This window comes from Cherax quadricarinatus, chromosome 56 (genome assembly GCF_038502225.1).
Source record: "Cherax quadricarinatus isolate ZL_2023a chromosome 56, ASM3850222v1, whole genome shotgun sequence".
NCBI classification, from domain to species: Eukaryota; Metazoa; Arthropoda; class Malacostraca; order Decapoda; family Parastacidae; genus Cherax; species Cherax quadricarinatus.
Window position 1 is genome coordinate 7,240,738 of NC_091347.1, and position 21,788 is coordinate 7,262,525.

Genomic DNA, 21,788 nt, shown 5'->3' on the forward strand with positions numbered 1-21,788 from the left:
AAACCAGGCTTGTAGCCAGTCCCGATCCCTTTGTAGCCTTTCCTAGTCCCCATCTACTTTTCTCATTAGTTTCTCGTTGTCTGTGAACAGGGACACCTCTGACTATACTTTCTGTTGTGTCATTCACGTATACAAGAAACAGCACCGGCCTTATGACTGACCCCTGTGGAACCCCACCCGTTACGTGCACCCATTCCGACACCACGTCACGGACCATCATTCGTTTATTCCTTCCTGTCAGTCATGCTTTGAGCCACTGCAGTGCTTTTCCTGTTATACTTGCCTGCTCCTCTAGTTTTTGTACCAGTACTGTGTCAAAAGCCTTCTTACGGCCCAAGAAAATGTAATCCACCCATCCCTCTCTCCTGTCTTCTGTTACCTTGTCGTAGAACTCCAGCAGGTTTATGACACGGGATTTTTCATCCCTGAAGCAGTGCTGGTTGTTGTGTATGAACCCACTCCTCTATACATTCTCCACCACTCTTCCTGATAATCTTCTCCGTGACTTTACATACATGTCAGTGACACTGGTCTGTAGTTTAATGTTGCCTGCCTCTCTCATTTCTTAAAAATTGAGACCACATTTGTTGCTAGCGGCACACACACTGCCTCTGCTCCCTCTCTCAGGACTCCCGGAGAGATATTATCTGGTTCCACCACCTTCCAGTTAGCTAGCTCATACAGCAGTTTTTTCATCTCCTCCCCAGATGTGTGTGTGTTTCCAACACTTGTTGGCGTACTCTACCGATTGAGTTTGCTGGAAGCCTTTCTCCACCGAGAATACTTCTCTAAATCTCACGCTGAACTCCTTACAGACTTCATCCTTCCTTGTGAGCCCTCCACCTTCCTTCTTAAGCCTGATTACCTGGTCCTTGACTGTTTTCCCCCTGATGTGACTATAAAAATTTTGAGTTGAATTTGGCTTTCTATGTTGTCAATCTCAAATTGCCGCTGGGCCTTCCCTCTTCTCCATGCATATTCGTTTCTCGCTTTTCGGTTCAGCTCTTTGTTTTCCTGAGTTGTTTGTCTTCTATACTTTTTCCATGCTCTGGCACATTTGACTTTGGTCTTTCTATTGCTTCTCCTTCCCTGGGTACGAACGTCTCCGCCTACCTGCACTTTCTGGTTCATGTTCCATCATTTCGTTCACTGTTTTACCCTCTGGTTCTCTTACCCACTGCACCTCACACAGGAATTGGCTCATGCCTGTGAATTTGCCCTTTTGAAGCTTGGCTTCTCACATCTTTTCCCATGCTGCTTCGCTCTCCACTGTTAATTCCATAAAGTATTCGACATTCAGGACCATGGGGCCTTTTATATGTAATACCTCCTACACCATACACCTGCAGGAGGTAGGTCACTGAAAGCAGTGAAGAGTTTTTACGAGGATAGTGAGGCTCAAGTTAGAGTATGTAGGAAAGAGGGAAATTATTTCCCAGTAAAAGTAGGCCTTAGACAAGGATGTGTGATGTCACCATGGTTGTTTAATATATTTATAGATGGGGTTGTAAGAGAAGTAAATGCGAGGGTCTTGGCAAGAGGCGTGGAGTTAAAAGATAAAGAATCACACATAAAGTGGGAGTTGTCACAGTTGCTCTTTGCTGATGACACTGTGCTCTTGGGAGATTCTGAAGAGAAGTTGCAGAGATTGGTGGATGAATTTGGTAGGGTGTGCAAAAGAAGAAAATTAAGAGTGAATACAGGAAAGAGTAAGGTTATGAGGATAACAAAAAGATTAGGTGATTTATGACTGGATATCAGATTGGAGGGAGAGAGTATGGAGGAGGTGAATGTATTCAGATATTTGGGAGTGGACGTGTCAGCGGATGGGTCTATGAAAGATGAGGTGAATCATAGAATTGATGCGGGAAAAAGGGTGAGTGGTGCACTTAGGAGTCTGTGGAGACAAAGAACTTTGTCCTTGGAGGCAAAGAGGGGAATGTATGAGAGTATAGTTCTATCAACGCTCTTATATGGGTGTGAAGCATGGGTGATGAATGTTGCAGCGAGGAGAAGGCTGGAGGCAGTGGAGATGTCATGTCTGAGGGCAATGTGTGGTGTGGATATAATGCAGAGAATTCGTAGTTTGGAAGTTAGGAGGTGCGGGATTACCAAAACTGTTGTCCAGAGGGCTGAGGAAGGGTTGTTGAGGTGGTTCGGACATGTAGAGAGAATGGAGCGAAAGAGTGACTTCAAGAGTGTATCAGTCTGTAGTGGAAGGAAGGCGGGGTAGGGGTCGGCCTAAGAAAGGTTGGAGAGAGGGGGTAAAGGAGGTTTTGTGTGCGAGGGGCTTGGACTTCCAGCATGCATGCGTGAGCGTGTTTGATAGGAGTGAATGGAGACAAATGGTTTTTAATACTTGACGTGCTGTTGGAGTGTGAGCAAAGTAACATTTATGAAGGGGTTCAGGGAAACCGGCAGGCCGGACTTGAGTCCTGGAGATGGGAAGTACAGTGCCTGCACTCTGAAGGAGGGGTGTTAATGTTGCAGTTTAAAAACTGTAGTGTAATGCACCCTTCTGGCAAGACAGTGATGGAGTGAATGATGGTGAAAGTTTTTCTTTTTCGGGCCACCCTGCCTTGGTGGGAATCGGCCAGTGTGATAAAAAAAATAATAAATCCCATATGTCGGAACTACTCAGGACGACAACAAGATCAAGCCTTGCTGATTCATCCTCTCCTCTCTCTCACTCTAGTTGAATTCCTAACATGATGGTGCATGAAGTTTTCAATTACCACCTCCAGCTTCTTAACTCTCTACGTTTCTGGTCTTCCGTTTGGCTCTAGGTTCTGCCAGTCAATCTCCTTTTGGTTCAAGTCCCTCAAACCAGTAAATTTGCCTGCCCATGTGGGCCTTCTAGGCACCTCCGCTAGTTTATCAACCACTGCTCTGTTTTTAACATGTTCTTGTCTTGGTATCTTGCTATTTAGTGGAAGGCTGTACATCACTGTTCTCACCACCTTGGGAACCCCGGTTTTTAGTGTGCCCATGTAGTCATCTGCTACCCCTCCGTCCATTCCTCACATCTCCAAGAATCTAGCGCTACTCCTCCTGTTCCCTTTGTCATCAGAATCTGATATTTAACCGGGAAGATCGAGTCTGTTATTTCCGTAAATTTTGTCTCCGTCAACACTGTAATGTCTGGGGATGCCCGATTCCCACCAAGGTAGAGTGGCCCTAAAAAGAAAAACTTTCATCATTCACTCCATAACTGTCTTGCCAGAGGGGTGCTTTACATTACAGTTATAAAACTGGCACATTAACACCCCCTCCTTCAGAGTGCAGACACTGTACTTCCCATCTCCAGGGTGATCTAAAAAGAAAAACGAACGCTTTAAAAAGAAAAACGAACGTTTTAAAAAGAAAAACGAACATTTTTTCTTTTTAAATATAGTAATTTATACAGGAGGAGTTACTAGCCCCTTGCTCCCGGCATTTTAGTTGCCTCTTACGACATGCATGGCTTACGAAGGAAGAATTCTGTTCCACTTCCCCATGGAGATAAGTGGAAATAAAGAAGAAAAAGAACTATTAAGAAAATATAAGGAAACCCAGATGGGTGTGTAAATGTGTATGCGTGTACATGTATATATAGTGTGACCCAAGTGTAAGTAGAAGCAGCACGATATACCTGTTATCCTGTGTGTTAATAAGACAAAGTGACACAATCCTACCATCATGAAAAACAATTACAGGTTTCTATATATACCTAATATATATATATATATATATATATATATATATATATATATATATATATATATATATATATATATATATATATATATATATATATATATATATATATATATATATATATATATCTCGTGCCGAATAGGTAAAGTGTGCGATTCTGGCTTAAATAGCAACGCTCTTTTTTCCGAATAAGGGAAGCGAAAATTAGTGTATGCAATAATTTAGCAAAAATCATTCTGAACCTAACGAAAAAAATATATTTCGTTGTGTTTATTATTAAATTATTGTAAACTTATCTAAAATGTATATAGTTGGATTAGGTTAAATTAAATTGCGCTTCTTATAAGGTTAGGTAAGTTTTCTAAGGTTCTTCTGGCACAAAATTAATTTTTACATTAACATAAATGAAAAAATATATCTTTAAACGTATTATAGAAAATTTTAAAAAGGACTTAATATTAAATGAGTTCTTGCTAAATGACCAATTTTACCTATTCGGCACGACATATATATTAGTTTCAGAGTTTTCAGACATTATTGAAATGCGTGATTTTATCTTCAAATAAACTTTAAAAATGCTCTCTAAAACACACATACACACACACACACACACACACACACACACACACACACACACACACACACACAGGGGTCAGGGGAGACATGATAACGACATACAAGATACTGCGGGGAATAGACAAGATGGACAGAGATAGGATGTTCCAGAGAGGGGACACAGGGACAAGGGGTCACAACTGGAAGCTGAAGACTCAGACGAGTCACAGGGACGTTAGGAAGTATTTCTTCAGTCATAGAGTTGTCAGCAAGTGGAATAGTCTAGCAAGTGAAGTAGTGGAGGCAGGAACCATACATAGTTTTAAGAAGAGGTATGACAAAGCTCAGGAAGCAGAGAGAGAGAGGACCCAGTAGCGATCAGTGAAGAGGCGGGGCCAGGAGCCGAGTCTCGACCCCTGCAACCACAATTAGGTGAGTACACACCAGTGGGCTTCCTCAAGGATCGGCAATAATAGTAGCATTGTTTGTAGTTCATGTTTATGTCACTTCAGAAAGGACTGATGTAAAACTGAGGGGGGAAATATAAACTGAATAAAGGCTCCAAATGGATATGGACAAATTTTAAAAGTAGTCAGTTAAGTGGATGCTTGAATTCAACTGCGGTAAATGCAATATCCTAAAGGTTAGAGATGAGGAAGAATACCGGAAACAGAGTATAGATTAGGGAGACAGAGGCTACAAACTTTACTTAGAGAGAAAGACCTAATGGTGAGCATAGTCCAGTTCATAGCCTGAGGTTCACTTCAGCCAATAACCTCTGTAGACAATGCTCGTCTGGTAAATCTAAGAGTTGCCTTCAGGAATCTCAACCAAGTCATTCCGGGTCCTTTATACAACATACGTCAGATCCATCTTGGAGTATGCAGCACCAGTGTGGAACCCTCACCTGAAAAAGCATGTTAAAAAACAGGAGAACGTGCAAAAGTATGCAACGAAGCTTGCTCCTAAGCTAAGAAGTACGAGCTACGAGGAGAAGCTAATATAACCTAATCTAGTGACATTGGAAGACAGGTGAACCAAGGGAGATATGATAACATGCAAAATACTCAGGGAAATTGATAGGGTGGACAGTGAATGTCTGAGAGGCGAGAAACGGGATCTCGGGGACACAGCTGGACGTTACAGACAAAGGAATGTCAGGAAGCATTTCTTCACTCTCAGAGTGGTTGGGAAATGGAATGACTTCGGTGAGGTAGAGGCGGAGGCAGACTCCATTCATAGTTCTAAAAGCAGGTATTATATTCCTCGAGGCTAGCTGAAAAGGGGACCAGGAGCTGGGACTAAACCCCTGCAACCACATATAGGTGAGTGTACACACACACACACTTACTAGGAAAATGGAATGAATAAACTAAGTAAATCAACTACATTGAGTACCTCGCTTAAGTAGACAATCTGAATAATAATTTAAAACAACTGACTGTGCAATGTACTATAAGACACACATCGAGGCAGGAAAATCCTGCTTTGTTTGACGATAAACATGCAAATTTCATTAGCAGGTAAGACTCACAGTGTATCAAGTGCATACTGTAGCCAGCAAGCAAATGAAATTCAGATTATTTATCACCGGTGATAGAGCTCAAGGCTCTGTTGTTGCTGTAGCTTTTGTATCCGGCCGTAATAACATCGCTATACTCCATCCGGAGCCAGAAAAGTGGCTGTAGTAACCAGACTATAACCGGAGATCTGCCTCAGTGGTGATTACTTGTTGCCAGGTTTTTTGGGTGGCTGATTTTTTCAGCACAGAATTTTCCAGCCCCGAGGCTCCACTTCCCCTCACATTCCCCTCCCAATCCCTCTCTCTCCCTCTCTCTCTCTCTCTCTCTCTCTCTCCCTCCTTTCCCTTCCCCAATCCTACACACACAAGCCTTGACAACTAGCCATGGAAATATATGCTGTAACTTGTAAAAATTTTCGAAATATACAATTTCCTGTCATGGTAAATCTTCGATGCAAAAGAAGCATATGGAAGTAGGTGGCAGTGGCAGGCAACGGGAAAGTGGCAGTCTAAAGAAGGAACAGTGAATGGAAAAGATGAGGGGGAAGATGAAAAAGAGAATGAGGAATAGGAAGAGGAGCAAGAGAGGAATATAGTAGTAAGAAGAGGATAAAGGGTTTTAGTTTACAGGTAATGGAAAAGTAGAGAAGAGTGAAACCAGATAAAGGAGAATTAATAAGATAGAAGTATACAAAAATAGTTCTCATATTTAAATGTTTTTAGGTAATGACTTCGTATCACCAAATCTCATTATTTTCAATATCTGGTCATTGTCCCATAAGCTACTGCAGCGTTTGTGGATACACAAGAGGCCAGACGTATATTAAATGTCTGGAGCCCTACATGTTTCAATTACTGTAACACAGCACGCAAGACAAGAAACTTCTGCCGTAGCCAGGTAGCTCGGCGTCACAATATGAAGGATTAGTGGAGCCTGAGGAACTCCACTCAAATAATCAGCACTGTTCTACTGGGCTATGATGTAAGGCTACAGCCAGGATATTCCATCACAGAGAATAGCTTCGTAAGCTCCGAAAATCATAGACTGGATTCAAACTATCGAAGATTACCAGAACAGACCTACATCAAGAGAGAGAGGATGATCAGCTGATGCTGACACTACTGAAAAGCCTCGAATTTTCACACTGAGCTTAACACAGCAGCAAGAGCTCCACAGTAGCAAGAGCTCCAGGAAGATAAAACTCAAAACACAGCACCTGAAAATTCCATTACATTTTTTGGCAACAGCAGAGGAAACAGATCTACTACCCAACAACGAAGTGAGCCTTGGATCTTTCTTCTCCACTCCCACATCTTACAGTACACCTGACGTCACTACTGCAACACCTACGGGTGCACTTGGCAGCAGAGATCCAGATGTACCCGAGTCAGGGTCTTCTCCAGTGATTACCGTAGGTAACAATCCTGAACTATACCTGAACAAGTGCCGGGCCACAGCACGAACAGCAGACTAGCTATCATCACCTCAAACTAGCATCTATCAGCACTGTGGAAAGAGGCAAATGTAGTTACTGTTCACAGAAAGAAGAGCAGAGCAGAAATCAACAATTACAGACTACTGTTATTCGTGTTAATCATTAGCAAGATTCTGGAAATAATTTCACGGCAAATCAAATTATTTTTTACCTACCACTTGCATCCTTGTGACCGTCAATATGGCTTCAGAAAAAGTCACTGCTGCTGATCTGTTGTTAAACCTCTCCGCTGAGTGGCATCCAAGATCAGCTGTGTAGTAGCACTGGACCTTGTTGGCACTTTCGACCGAGTATGTACCAGAGACTCTTGGCAAAACTGCAAGCTCTAAGATTCTCTGACTCTGCACTATGCCTCAGTGATTACCTTCAAGGTAGATCTCAATGGGCTAGAGTTAATAAGGCACTCAATTGTTGGTGCCAGTGTTCTACAGGGAAGTGTGCTTGCACCACTGTTATTCAATGTCTACTTCAATCACCTTCATCTCATCCCAGAATCTCACGCAGATGCAGGCGACTGTCCTCTGACATTTACTTATACAAAAGATCAAATGGCAGCTCTTCTAAGTTACATTACCAGCTTACAGCTATTTCAGCCTTGTAAAAACAATGGAAGGTCACATTTGCTTCTGAGAAAACACAAATGATGGTCTCCAGGCACCAACATGGTAATACTGGAGCAGTGGTAAAAACGAATAGGAGAGTATTGGAACCTGGGGAAAAAATTGATATCCTTGGGGTGAAATATGACTCCACACTGACTATGAAGATCTACGAAGTAAATCTTGCAAGCAAGGCGGTCAAGAAGCTAAGGCGTACCGCTTATCTGCTCAGCAGTAAATGCTGCAAGACTAAACGAGGCACAAGTGCGTTCACACCTTGAATATGATCCACTCTCTTGGATTGCCTGCCCCCGTCTCATCAACGACTTCTTGACAGAATAAAGAAGAGAGCAAGACGATTCATCTCTCTCCTAAACCCGGCATGGACAGATCTGTCATTTCAAGAGAGCCTTCACCACTGGAGGGATATGAGTGGCCTTACTGTTATGTGCAAGGTCAATGTTGTCAAGGTACCACACTTGGCTCCACTTCGTGAATAGTGAGAAACTTCTACACAACAAGACGGGCAGCAAACAGCAATTAAACTCTGACTCTACCCTTCTCAAGAACATCCTTTCATCTTATATCATTTATTCCTAGGATGATCCAAGTCTGGAACATGTTCGTACAGCATAATGACATCAACGAAACAAAGTCAGTTGACGAAATGAAATCGGTGGCCCACAGATGGCTCCAACTTTATTATGTTCACTATTTGTGTGTCTCATAACAATAAAAAGGCTTTTAAATGCGCTGATGTATCACCAGTTAGCTTGTAAATAAAGTTAGGAGCACTTAACCTAACCTTGCAAAACCTTGTGTAAAGAGAGAGAGAGAGAGAGAGAGAGAGAGAGACAGACAGACAGACGACAGAGAGAGAGGGAAGAGAGAAGACAGAGAGAAGACAGAGAGAGGACAGAGGACAGAGAAGAGGACAGAGAGAAGAGGACAGAGAGAAGAGGACAAAGAGAGGACAGAGAGAGGACAGAGAGAAGAGGACAGAGAGAAGAGGACAGAGAGAAGAGGACAAAGAGAGGACAGAGAGAGGACAGAGAGAAGAGGACAGAGAGAAGACATAGAGAAGAGGACAGAGAGGGGACAGAGAGGGGCATCAGTTCAAAGAGACTGGTCGTAAGGCCAGGTTAATTGGTTGGTCACTGGGGGTTTAAAGCCTATCATCTACGTACAGGTCAGTAAGGCTGCATGTGACCCTTTTCGTCACTAGTCAAAAAACACTTTAATCCTATAAATCAGGACTAATGTAACCTGACCTTACATATGTAGCTAGACGTAGAGATTTCAGTGTGTGTATATCGTGCAAGGCCAGGCTTGGTGCACCAGAGCATTAGGCTTGGTGCACCAGAGCATCAAGCATGGTGCACCACAGCATCAGGCTTGATGCACCACAGCATCAGGCTTGGTGCACCAGAGCATCAGGCATGGTGCACCACAGCATCAGGCATGGTGCACCACAGCATCAGGCTTGGTGCACCACAGCATCAGGCATGGTGCACCACACAAACTATGCCCAACATTCACCACTGCTTGAAGTAGCACCAACCTCGATGCGTTCGTATACTTCATTAATAACAGTACTCAGTTAACTGTTCTTGAAATAACTGTACTCGGGTAAGTGGGTTTGCGGGCGTCCAGTTACAACTCATTACCGTCTTCACCATTAATCAACTCGTGTACTCACCTATTTATGGCTGTAGGGGTCGAGTCGCAGCTCCTGTGTGTCTACTCATCTAACTGGGATAGCAGGAGTCGAGTCGTAGCTCCTGGCCCTAACTCTCTGGTAGTCGCTACTGGTTTTACTCCTGGCTGCATGAGCTCTATCATATCCATTCTTAAAGCTATGTATGGATTCTGCCTCTACTGCTTCGCTGTCTAGGTTGCTCCATTTCCTGGCCATTCTAAGGCTAAAAAAGTATTTCCTAACATCGTTGTGACTCATCTACGCTTTTATCTTCCAGCTGTGACCTCGTGTGCCTGACACCTGCCTCTGTGATATAAACCTGACACCTGCCTCTGTGATAAACCTTAGACCTGCCTGTGTGATATAAACCCGAGACCTGCCTGTGTGATATAAACCCGAGACCTGCCTGTGTGATATAAACCCGAGACCTGCCTGTGTGATATAAACCCGAGACCTGCCTGTGTGATATAAACCCGAGACCTGCCTCTGTGATATAAACCCGAGACCTGCCTCTGTGATATAAACCCGAGACCTGCCTCTGTGATATAAACCCGAGACCTGCCTCTGTGATATAAACCCGAGACCTGCCTCTGTGATATAAACCCGAGACCTGCCTCTGTGATATAAACCCGAGACCTGCCTCTGTGATATAAACCCGAGACCTGCCTCTGTGATATAAACCCGAGACCTGCCTCTGTGGTATAAACCCGAGACCTGCCTCTGTGGTATAAACCCGAGACCTTCCTCTGTGGTATAAACCCGAGACCTGCCTCTGTGGTATAAACCCGAGACCTGCCTCTGTGGTATAAACCCGAGACCTGCCTCTGTGATATAAACCCGAGACCTGCCTCTGTGATATAAACCCGAGACCTGCCTCTGTGATATAAACCCGAGACCTGCCTCTGTGGTATAAACCCGAGACCTGCCTCTGTGGTATAAACCCGAGACCTGCCTCTGTGATATAAACCCGAGACCTGCCTCTGTGATATAAACCCGAGACCTGCCTCTGTGATATAAACCCGAGACCTGCCTCTGTGATATAAACCCGAGACCTGCCTCTGTGGTATAAACCCGAGACCTGCCTCTGTGGTATAAACCCGAGACCTGCCTCTGTGGTATAAACCCGAGACCTTCCTCTGTGGTATAAACCCGAGACCTGCCTCTGTGGTATAAACCCGAGACCTGCCTCTGTGGTATAAACCCGAGACCTGCCTCTGTGATATAAACCCGAGACCTGCCTCTGTGATATAAACCCGAGACCTGCCTCTGTGATATAAACCCGAGACCTGCCTCTGTGGTATAAACCCGAGACCTGCCTCTGTGGTATAAACCCGAGACCTGCCTCTGTGATATAAACCCGAGACCTGCCTCTGTGATATAAACCCGAGACCTGCCTCTGTGATATAAACCCGAGACCTGCCTCTGTGATATAAACCCGAGACCTGCCTCTGTGATATAAACCCGAGACCTGCCTCTGTGATATAAACCTTGGCAATAGATACCGACAAATTGGTTTAGAAAGAAACGTGAGCAAGCACTAGGATATATTAGAAAATGTTTCGGTCCTGGGACCTTGATCACTTCTGTGGTCACTTTTGCGAACACTTCTATGGTCACTTCCGTGGTCAAGATCCCAGGAATGAAACGTTTTCTTGTAAGTATGTGCCGAGTTTGCTCTCGTGTCTTTCTAAACCAGACTGTCTGTCCACCTTGTCAATCTCTGAGTATTTTGTACGTCGGTATCATGTCATCTCAGGTCCTTCTGTCCTTTAGTGTCGTCAGGTTTACCTCCTCTGGCCTTTCATCGTACGTCATACCCCTCAGCTCTAGGACTAATTGTGTTGCATTCCTTTGCCCTTTTCCCACCTTAAGATGCTTAACCAGATGTGGGTTCCATACTGGCGCTGAATACTCTGAGATGGGCCAGACATATGCCGTGAATGCTTCCTTGTGTGTGTGTGTGTGTGTGTGTGTGTCTCTCTACTTAGTTTTAAGTACTTAAATACGCTTTGCTGGTTTGGAGCTGCAGCTCCTGGGTCCTCGGTTTAACTCTGAGTGTTGCGTTCAGCTACATGCGCTCGTGACTCTTCTCATTTGAGACACTCACCAGCAGTCTGTTTAGTCAGAAACGGAGGATCAAGCCTTCACCAATCCCTGCGCAGAACAGACTAAACTGGTTTTACACTGCATCTATTAAAAGTTCTTTAAAAATTATCCTCTTGTGTACATTAAGTTTTAATTTATCTGTTCTCGTTCTAGTTATGCTCATGTTTTTGGTTACTTGTTGCCTTTTTATGTCATAATCTTCCAGCTTCATGATTATTACATTTATGGGGAAGGGCTAAACTCGTACTGGCCATGCAACGCCTGTGTAATGGAAAGCCATTAAGTTTGACCAGAAGAGGAGGAAGCCAAGAATTGTTTGGGTACGTCTGCCCGTCAACGTTTTTGAAATACTGGGATTTCATCAGGTTGTTTTCAAGGCGTTTTAGTATTCCGTTTGTCTCCATGTTTTTGTTAACTTTAGCAAGTAGTTTATGCCTTAGGACATCTTCTCTGGTCCCACCGGCTACTGCATGATTTTTTTTTACTAACAACCCCACTACTTCCACTCCAGTTATTCTAATATTGGTCTTGTGCTGATTACCTTGTTTTTTCGTGACCCGGTTTTTTCCTTCAGTACTGCTTGCTTGCTTGCTTCATAACAGTGCCATTACTGGTGTGACAGTACTGCTTGCTTGCTTCATAACAGTGCCATTACTGGTGTGACAGTACTGCTTGCTTGCTTCATAACAGTGCCATTACTGGTGTGACAGTACTGCTTGCTTGCTTCATAACAGTGCCATTACTGGTGTGACAGTACTGCTTGCTTGCTTCATAACAGTGCCATTACTGGTGTGACAGTACTGCTTGCTTGCTTCATAACAGTGCCATTACTGGTGTGACAGTACTGCTTGCTTGCTTCATAACAGTGCCATTACTGGTGTGACAGTACTGCTTGCTTGCTTCATAACAGTGCCATTACTGGTGTGACAGTACTGCTTGCTTGCTTCATAACAGTGCCATTACTGGTGTGACAGTACTGCTTGCTTGCTTCATAACAGTGCCATTACTGGTGTGACAGTACTGCTTGCTTGCTTCATAACAGTGCCATTACTGGTGTGACAGTACTGCTTGCTTGCTTCATAACAGTGCCATTACTGGTGTGACAGTACTGCTTGCTTGCTTCATAACAGTGCCATTACTGGTGTGACAGTACTGCTTGCTTGCTTCATAACAGTGCCATTACTGGTGTGACAGTACTGCTTGCTTGCTTCATAACAGTGCCATTACTGGTGTGACAGTACTGCTTGCTTGCTTCATAACAGTGCCATTACTGGTGTGACAGTACTGCTTGCTTGCTTCATAACAGTGCCATTACTGGTGTGACAGTACTGCTTGCTTGCTTCATAACAGTGCCATTACTGGTGTGACAGTACTGCTTGCTTGCTTCATAACAGTGCCATTACTGGTGTGACAGTACTGCTTGCTTGCTTCATAACAGTGCCATTACTGGTGTGACAGTACTGCTTGCTTGCTTCATAACAGTGCCATTACTGGTGTGACAGTACTGCTTGCTTGCTTCATAACAGTGCCATTACTGGTGTGACAGTACTGCTTGCTTGCTTCATAACAGTGCCATTACTGGTGTGACAGTACTGCTTGCTTGCTTCATAACAGTGCCATTACTGGTGTGACAGTACTGCTTGCTTGCTTCATAACAGTGCCATTACTGGTGTGACAGTACTGCTTGCTTGCTTCATAACAGTGCCATTACTGGTGTGACAGTACTGCTTGCTTGCTTCATAACAGTGCCATTACTGGTGTGACAGTACTGCTTGCTTGCTTCATAACAGTGCCATTACTGGTGTGACAGTACTGCTTGCTTGACTGCTTCATAACAGTGCCATTACTGGTGTGACAGTACTGCTTGCTTGCTTCATAACAGTGCCATTACTGGTGTGACAGTACTGCTTGCTTGCTTGCTTCATAACAGTGTCATTACTGGTGTGACAGTACTGCTTGCTTGACTGCTTCATAACAGTGCCATTACTGGTGTGACAGTACTGCTTGCTTGCTTCATAACAGTGCCATTACTGGTGTGACAGTACTGCTTGCTTGCTTGCTTCATAACAGTGTCATTACTGGTGTGACAGTACTGCTTGCTTGACTACTTCATAACAGTGCCACTACTCTTGGTGTGACAGTGGAGAAGAACTGGCTCTTCTGTGAATCTAGTACAGCCTTTCAATATCACTCGGGTTTCCAATGCATTTTGTTCTTGTCTGGTTCTTCCGCTGTCTTTCACAGGTGTTGCCTGAACATTTTTAATTATCTTCAGCTTCATATATTTGCTTCTCTATATTGCAGGTAGACCATGAGTTATCTCTGTCTCTTATTTGTTTCTTTCTTGATCGGAATCATTCTACTAGTCACTTTCCAGCGCCTATTAGGAAATACTCTCTGAGAATCATCTTTCCAGGAAGCTGTGTTCACCTGCGTTTTGACCAAGAATCTTTGGCGTTTCAAGACCCAGTTTATTTTAGCACCTCACGAAGTACAGTACAATTAACATTTCATTGTAGCTTTTTTTTTTCCTTTGCACTTAACTCTGGTTTGTGTGTCCATCTAAGTGGGGTAGTTCAAATGTGAGAACACGGTGTGAAAATTGACTGTTCGATCTTATTGGTGATTTGCATTCTGTTCTTCCTATGTTTAAGTCTCACTGATGTGTTCTCCCTTTTCTTGTGCTCTTTGACGTGTTCGGATAAAGCGTTTTTTGTTGCTGAAACTAAAAGTTTAGCCCTACATGTGCTCTATACTGATCCTCAGTTTTATATGTTTTAGGTGGTTAAAATTGCATGTTATTAGTGGCTTCGCTCGTTTTACTTGCCATCTGTTCTGGTTTTTGCTCTGCACCTATTGCGACGCACTTGCTCGTGTGGTTTTCTTGTCTGGGTCACCTGATTCTGATAAAGTGGTGCTGTGAATGACTATCAACCAGTTGGAACCTCTCATTGATATATTCTTAACCATTTAGTCTGAGTTCGAGACATTCAGTCCTTAGTCCATTGTTCTCTTATAAGAACCACTCCCCCCTCCCAGTATTATTTTCCCATTATGGAAAATAATACTGGGATAGTCTAGTCATATTACTATTGAGTCTTTGATATATTTTTTCGCTGAATGCAGTGTTTTGTACGTGTGCCGGACTGTCTCCAGGATCTTCCCAAATTAACACGGGCAAGGTGCAGAGTGAAGGATACATGCTGCAGGAACTCTGAGTTTACCATCAGATTTGTCTCCAGCGAAGCTGAGTCGCTGCATATACAGTGAGAAAATAGAGCTGGAATAGGTCTCACCTCTAGTGGCTAATAACTTCCGGTTTGACAATTTCATTTTGTCACGGGTAAGTGCTAAATTGGTAGGGGTTATCCAGTACCTAATCAAATCTGATCCGAGGAATGTGAGGAAAGCTCCAATTCCTTGATCTGACAGCCAATCATAAAACACTGATGTAAAGAATAAAAGTGATAATATCGTGTCTGAACAACTGGTAATTACCCGCACTCTGGAGAAGAAACTTCAGACGACGTATCAGTTTGTTGGGAACTATTATCAAGTCACAACTGAGCTAAAAATCGAGTTGAAGACCAGAAGAAAAGTTGGTTGGCAGGTTAATGGAATTTGAAGCCTATCGTCTACTCGCGGGCTATTAAGGCTTCATGGAACCAGCTCAAACACCAAGGAAAAATATTTTAATCCCTAAAATACAGGGATTAGACTCTCAACATATATACGCTGAGAGACAAGAAAGATGTAAAGCTGACTACCATTACATTTCAGCTTGAACATACCAAGCTTCAAAGAAGGGATATTGTCATGCAGATTTTACAACTTGAGAGCAAAATGTAACTCTTGTGGTAAGTTGAGAGTTTGAAATTCATATTGAGAGTTGATAAACTCTGGCATTATATCGCGCATCAGGGGAGTACTTATGTAGTCTTGCGTCTTGAAGATGACTAAATATCATACTAAGGTCGAAAGTTTGTACTTTATGTGCACCACAGCTTTACTGCTGTGGGATGCAGCTTTATTGTGGCCTCCGTGTAGCTTCACTGTGGCCTCCGTGTAGCTTCACTGTGGCCACAGTGTAGCTTCACTGTGGCCACAGTGTAGCTTCACTGTGGCCACAGTGTAGCTTCACTGTGGCCACAGTGTAGCTTCACTGTGGCCACAGTGTAGCTTCACTGTGGCCACAGTGTAGCTTCACTGTGGCCACAGTGTAGCTTCACTGTGGCCTAAGTGTAGCTACACTGTGGTCTCAGTGTAGCTGCACTGTGGCCTAAGTGCAGCTTCACTGTGGCCTCAGTGTAGCTTCACTGTGGCCACAGTGTAGCTTCACTGTGGCCACAGTGTAGCTTCACTGTGGCCTAAGTGTAGCTACACTGTGGTCTCAGTGTAGCTTCACTGTGGCCTTAGTGCAGCTTCACTGTGGCCTCAGTGTAGCTTCACTGTGGCCTTAGTGCAGCTTCACTGTGGCCACAGTGTAGCTTCACTGTGGCCACAGTGTAGCTGCACTGTGGCCTAAGTATCTCTTGCACTTATGTGATTGATTGTGGTTCCAGCTGTACATTTCCATACTGGATCTCTTATATCGCTGTTTCAGCTCTACTGCAGTTCCAGGTGACTTCCTTGAAGTTTTGTTATGGTCCTCACTATTTCTATGTTAAATCCCAACACAATAAAGCCTATAAGAGCTATAAAATGGCTGGTAGACGGAAAAAGAGCAGACATAACCACATACAAGGTCATACAAGAATATGGAAGAATTAAAAAGATTTTTCAGTACCTGGAACACGGACGAGAGACCAAAGCTATAAATCTACGAAATAAAAAGACTAGCCGAAGGGATTTGAAATTTTTTTTCTTTGAGAACACAGAAGCAGACACAGGGACTGAATTTATAAAACGACGTAAGAGGTGTAGCACACTGCGGGGATTATGTACATTCATATGATAAAATAAAGTGTCCAGGATGAAACAGCAGCAGCACAGTACTGCTTCTGTAGCTGAGAACTGAACAGTTAAACACACGCAGGTGCAAGCACATGGGCACGCGCAAACGCACACGCACACACACACGTACGTACGTCAAGAAATTAGAGAAAGTGCAAAAGTTTGCGACAAGGTTAGTTCCAGAGCTAAGGGGAATGTCCTACGAAGAAAGGAGGACAGGAGGGCTAGGGGAGATATGATAACGACATACCAAATACTGCGTGGAATAGACAATGTGGACAGAGACTGGATGTTCCAGGGATGGAACACAGATACAAGGGGTCACAACTGGAAGTTGAAGACTCAGATGAATCAAAGGGATGTTAAGAAATATTTCTTCAGTCATAGAGTAGTCACGAAGTGCAATAGTCTGGCAAGTGACATAGTGGAGGCAGGAACCATACATAGCTTTAAGACGAGGTATGATAAAACTCATGGAGCAGGGAGAGAGAGGACCTAGTAGCGTTCACTGAAGAGGTGGGGCCAGGATCTGTGAATCGACCCCTGCAACCACAAATAGGCGAGTACACAAAACTAAGGAGATCAGATGTCAGCATCATCATCCTGGGTGAAAATCTACTTTTGTATTGGAGGGACGAAATGTGTTATATACGAGTGATGTCGCAAAAAAAAAGTAGAAAAACAATAACATTGAACATTTTCTGGGGCAAGAGTGACATACTGAATATATTAAGGAGAGAGAATCACAACAGTACACTCGTTCATTTGTTTATATACAATATTGCGAAGGGTTGACAGTGTAAACACAGCTACGCTGATACACCTGCGAACCAGGAAACCAGTGGAGGGACGGACAAAATAACTAAGACTCAACAACTTCAGGTAAGGCAAGATGGATTAATAATATATCTTTATTTCTACAAGTACTGTACATGTACAAGGTATACACGCCATAGCTGACATCAATGATATATTACTATATAAAAAGCCGTTTGTTATGCTGAACATTTCGGGCAAATTAAGGTAGTTTTGTCCCAGGATGTGACTCACAACAGTCCACTAACACCCAGTGAAACAGAAGTTTTAAAGACCTCCTTTCAGCAAATGTAGACGATATTAAGTGAGCAAACTGACATGACTCACGACATCGTAATAGCACGATTGTAAACAAACCACGGAACGGGAAGGGTTTGAGCCTATAGTGAGTGAGTTAAAACTCCAGGCCAGTCCTGGCCAGTTGTAAAACGCCAGGCCAGTACGTAAGCCACTGGCTTACGTACTGGCTTGAAGTTTTACAACTCACTCGCCATGGGTTTGAACCGCACCCGTTCCGTGGTTTGAGCAAGCCGAGGTAATGGATCAGGAATTAAATGAAAATAATACTGAGAAGGAAATTAAAAGATTGGTAGAACACAAAACTAAATTAAATATATTTATGCAGGAATAAGTAAGCAGCCAACCACAAGATATTTGTCAACATGAGCCTAGAGAAGGAAAGATCTGCAAGTATAAAGACAGTTTTGCAAAATTAACTAGAGAAAAGACAAATATTGAACAATATAAGGTATTAGCTAAAGAATTCACTGAGATCCAATATTAGACAGAAATTTAAAAGGAGATAGCAAATAATTAAGTTATTGGTGGAGGTAGAAAGGCTTCCAGCAAACCGGAATGGTCAGTACACCATCAAATCTTGGACACACTATACACAGCCGAAGTGGAGGTGAAGAGGCTTTTAAGCGAGCTAGATACCTCAAAGGCTATGAGACCGAACATCTCTCCATGGTTCCTTAGAGAGGGAGCAGAGGCACTGTATGTACCACTAACAACAGTCAACACATCTATTGCAACAGGGTGACTACCTGAGGTTAGGAAGACCGGACATGTAGTCCCAATTTTCAAGAAAGGAGACAGACAGGCAGCATTAAACTACAGACCAGTGTCACTGACATGCAGAGTATGCAAAGTCATGGAGATTATAAGAGTGGTGGAGCACCTAGAAATGAACTTATATACGATAAACAACACGGTTTCAGGGAGGAAAAATCCTATGTCACAAACCTATTGGACAAGGTAACAGAAAACAGGAGAGAGGGCGTGGGTAGAGCTGCATTTTCTTGGACTGTAAGAAGGCTTTCGAAACAATTCCACACAAGACATTAGTGCAAAAACTAAAGGGACAGGCAGGAATTACAGGAAAGGAATTAAAATGGCTCAGAGAATACCTTACAGGAAGGAAACAACGGGTGATGGTATGTGACGAGTTGTCCGAGGGAGTTCCGCAAGGCTCAATGCTAGGGCTGGTGCTGTTTCTGGTATATGTGAATGACATGACGGAGGGGACAGACTCAGAGGTGTCCCTGTTTGCAAACAATGCGAAGCTAATACAGAGAATTCAAGCAGACGAGGATCAAGTAGGACTACAAAGGAAAATGGACAGTTTGCAAGCCTGGCCCAACAATTGGCTCCTGGAATTTAGCCCCACCATGAAGATTGGGGAAGGTCAAAGAAGACCGTAGACGGAGTAAAGGCTAGGGGCAAAAAGGCTGCAAATTTTATTCAAGAAAAAAGATCTTAGGGTGAGTATCATTCTGAGCACATCTCCTGAGGCGCACATGACCCAAATAACTGCTGCAGCATATGAATGCCTAGAAAACTTAAGATACTGTACAATGTCTATGTCATGCTCATACTGGAGTATGCAGCACCACTATGGAACCCACACCTGGACACGCACGTCAAGAAATTAAAGAAAGTCCTAAGGTTTGCAACAAGACTAGTCCCGGAGCTAAAGGGTATGTCCTACGAGCAGAGGTTAAGAAAAATGAACCTGACTACACTGGAGGACAGCAGGGATGGAAGACATGATGATGACACATAAAATACTGAGAGGAATTGACAAGGTGGATAGGGACAGAATGTTTCAGAGATGGGACACAGCAACACGGGGTCACAACTGGAAGTTGGAAACTCAAATGAGTCACAGTCTAGGGCTGTCCGGAACTGGAACAATCTGGAGAGTGATGCGGTGGAAGCAGGATCCATACACAGCTTTAAGAAGAGGTATGATAAAGCTCTTTGAACAGGGAATGTATGGGACAAGCAACGAGCAGCAAAGAGGCTGGGCCAGGAGCTGCGACTCGGCGCCAGCCGAGTCGTAGCTCCAGCCGTGCGCGGGCGCACGTACACACCAGCTGTTCGAGAGGCCGGAAACAGGTACACGGGGGACAGCTGGAAGCTAAGGACACAGACGAGTCGCAGGTGTGTCAGGAGATATTTCCTCAGTTTCAGGGTAGTCGGGCATTGGAATAATCTCGAGGAAGTGATCGAAAATTCCAGACATAGTTTTAAGAATAAGTATGATAGGGCCAACGAGGTTGGAAGCGTGAATCTGGGAAGCAACAAGTTCAGAGTTGGGGCCAGTACATACAGGCGAGTATACACACACTCTCGTACGTCATATCAATGTATCAATGGCTTTTATAAAGGCGATCAAAAATAATTTACAGTATGTTAGTTCCCACAATGTTCGTGTGAGACACACTGTTATTGTGACAACACACTGTTAGTGTGACAACACACTGTTAGTGTGACAACACACTGTTACTGTGACAACACACTGTTAGTGTGACAACATACTGCTGATGACGAGTGTCTAAGAAACTACATCTGCCGAGGGTCACTAAGGACGAAATATATACTCATATATTCTGTTCATGTGGGGTTTACATACTCACTGATAAGTGTTGACAACACTTAAATCATAATACTATAATATAAAGAATGGCTTACCTTGTGTTGCGGAAGATCACGTCTCACTGTGTCGCCTTCCCTCTCACGAGCAACACTGTAAACCACAACCAACATTATTTTAAGCTATTCCTCAATAAAGAATATTCCAATACTACACAAAGTATTTCTAACACAAAGAAGGATCAAGTACATATACTCTGCCTAACACTCAGGTGTTTCTACACTCCATGACACTCAACGTGTGGTGCCAAGCCACAGGGTTACACTGTGTAACCTTGGCCACAGTAAGGGACAACCTCTATAACAACACTCCACACCTGACTGTAGGTTCCTCGAATAAGAGATTATCAAACGAGTCGCAGCTGACCAGACATATTGTTGTAGCAGCACCAGGTACACGGTGACTATCCGGCAGGACGCAATACTTGAGTGCAGTCACCAGCTATCTCAGAGATGCCTCCCCAGTCTTCCTTGAGGGACGTCTCCCCACTCTCCCCTATCTGGGGAACGTCTCCCCACTCTCCCCTGTCTGGGGAACGTCTCCCCACTCTCCCCTGTCTGGGGAACGTCTCCCCACTCTCCCCTGTCTGGGGAACGTCTCCCCACTCTCCCCTGTCTGGGGAACGTCTCCCCACTCTCCCCTGTCTGGGGAACGTCTCCCCACTCTCCCCTCTCTGGGGAACGTCTCCCCACTCTCCCCTGTCTGGGGAACGTCTCCCCACTCTCCCCAGTCTGGGGAACGTCTCCCCACTCTCCCCAGTCTGGGGAACGTCTCCCCACTCTCCCCAGTCTGGGGAACGTCTCCCCACTCTCCCCTGTCTGGGGAACGTCTCCCCACTCTCTCCTCTCTGGGGAACGTCTCCCCACTCTCCCCTCTCTGGGGAACGTCTCCCCACTCTCCCCTGTCTGGGGAACGTCTCCCCACTCTCCCCTGTCTGGGGAACGTCTCCCCACTCTCCCCTGTCTGGGGAACGTCTCCCCACTCTCCCCTGTCTGGGGAACGTCTCCCCACTCTCCCCTGTCTGGGGAACGTCTCCCCACTCTCCCCTGTCTGGGGAACGTCTCCCCACTCTCCCCTGTCTGGGGAACGTCTCCCCACTCTCCCCTGTCTGGGGAACGTCTCCCCACTCTCCCCTGTCTGGGGAACGTCTCCCCACTCTCCCCTGTCTGGGGAACGTCTCCCCACTCTCCCCTCTCTGGGGAACGTCTCCCCACTCTCCCCTCTCTGGGGAACGTCTCCCCACTCTCCCCTCTCTGGGGAACGTCTCCCCACTCTCCCCTCTCTGGGGAACGTCTCCCCACTCTCCCCTCTCTGGGGAACGTCTCCCCACTCTCCCCTCTCTGGGGAACGTCTCCCCACTCTCCCCTCTCTGGGGAACGTCTCCCCACTCTCCCCTCTCTGGGGAACG

The 21,788-nt window shown here is 44.6% G+C and overlaps 1 protein-coding gene across 2 annotated transcripts in view; it reads right to left on the reverse strand.

Moving 5' to 3' along the window:
* LOC128700672 (pyrimidodiazepine synthase) overlaps nt 1-21,788 on the reverse strand; it is a 640,204-nt gene that overhangs the window by 207,500 nt on the left and 410,916 nt on the right. For both annotated transcript variants that reach the window (XM_070097054.1, XM_053793963.2), the window contains one exon: nt 20,419-20,473. The gene's annotated coding sequence lies outside the window, so the exon portion shown is untranslated. The remainder of the gene's footprint in view (nt 1-20,418; nt 20,474-21,788) is intronic.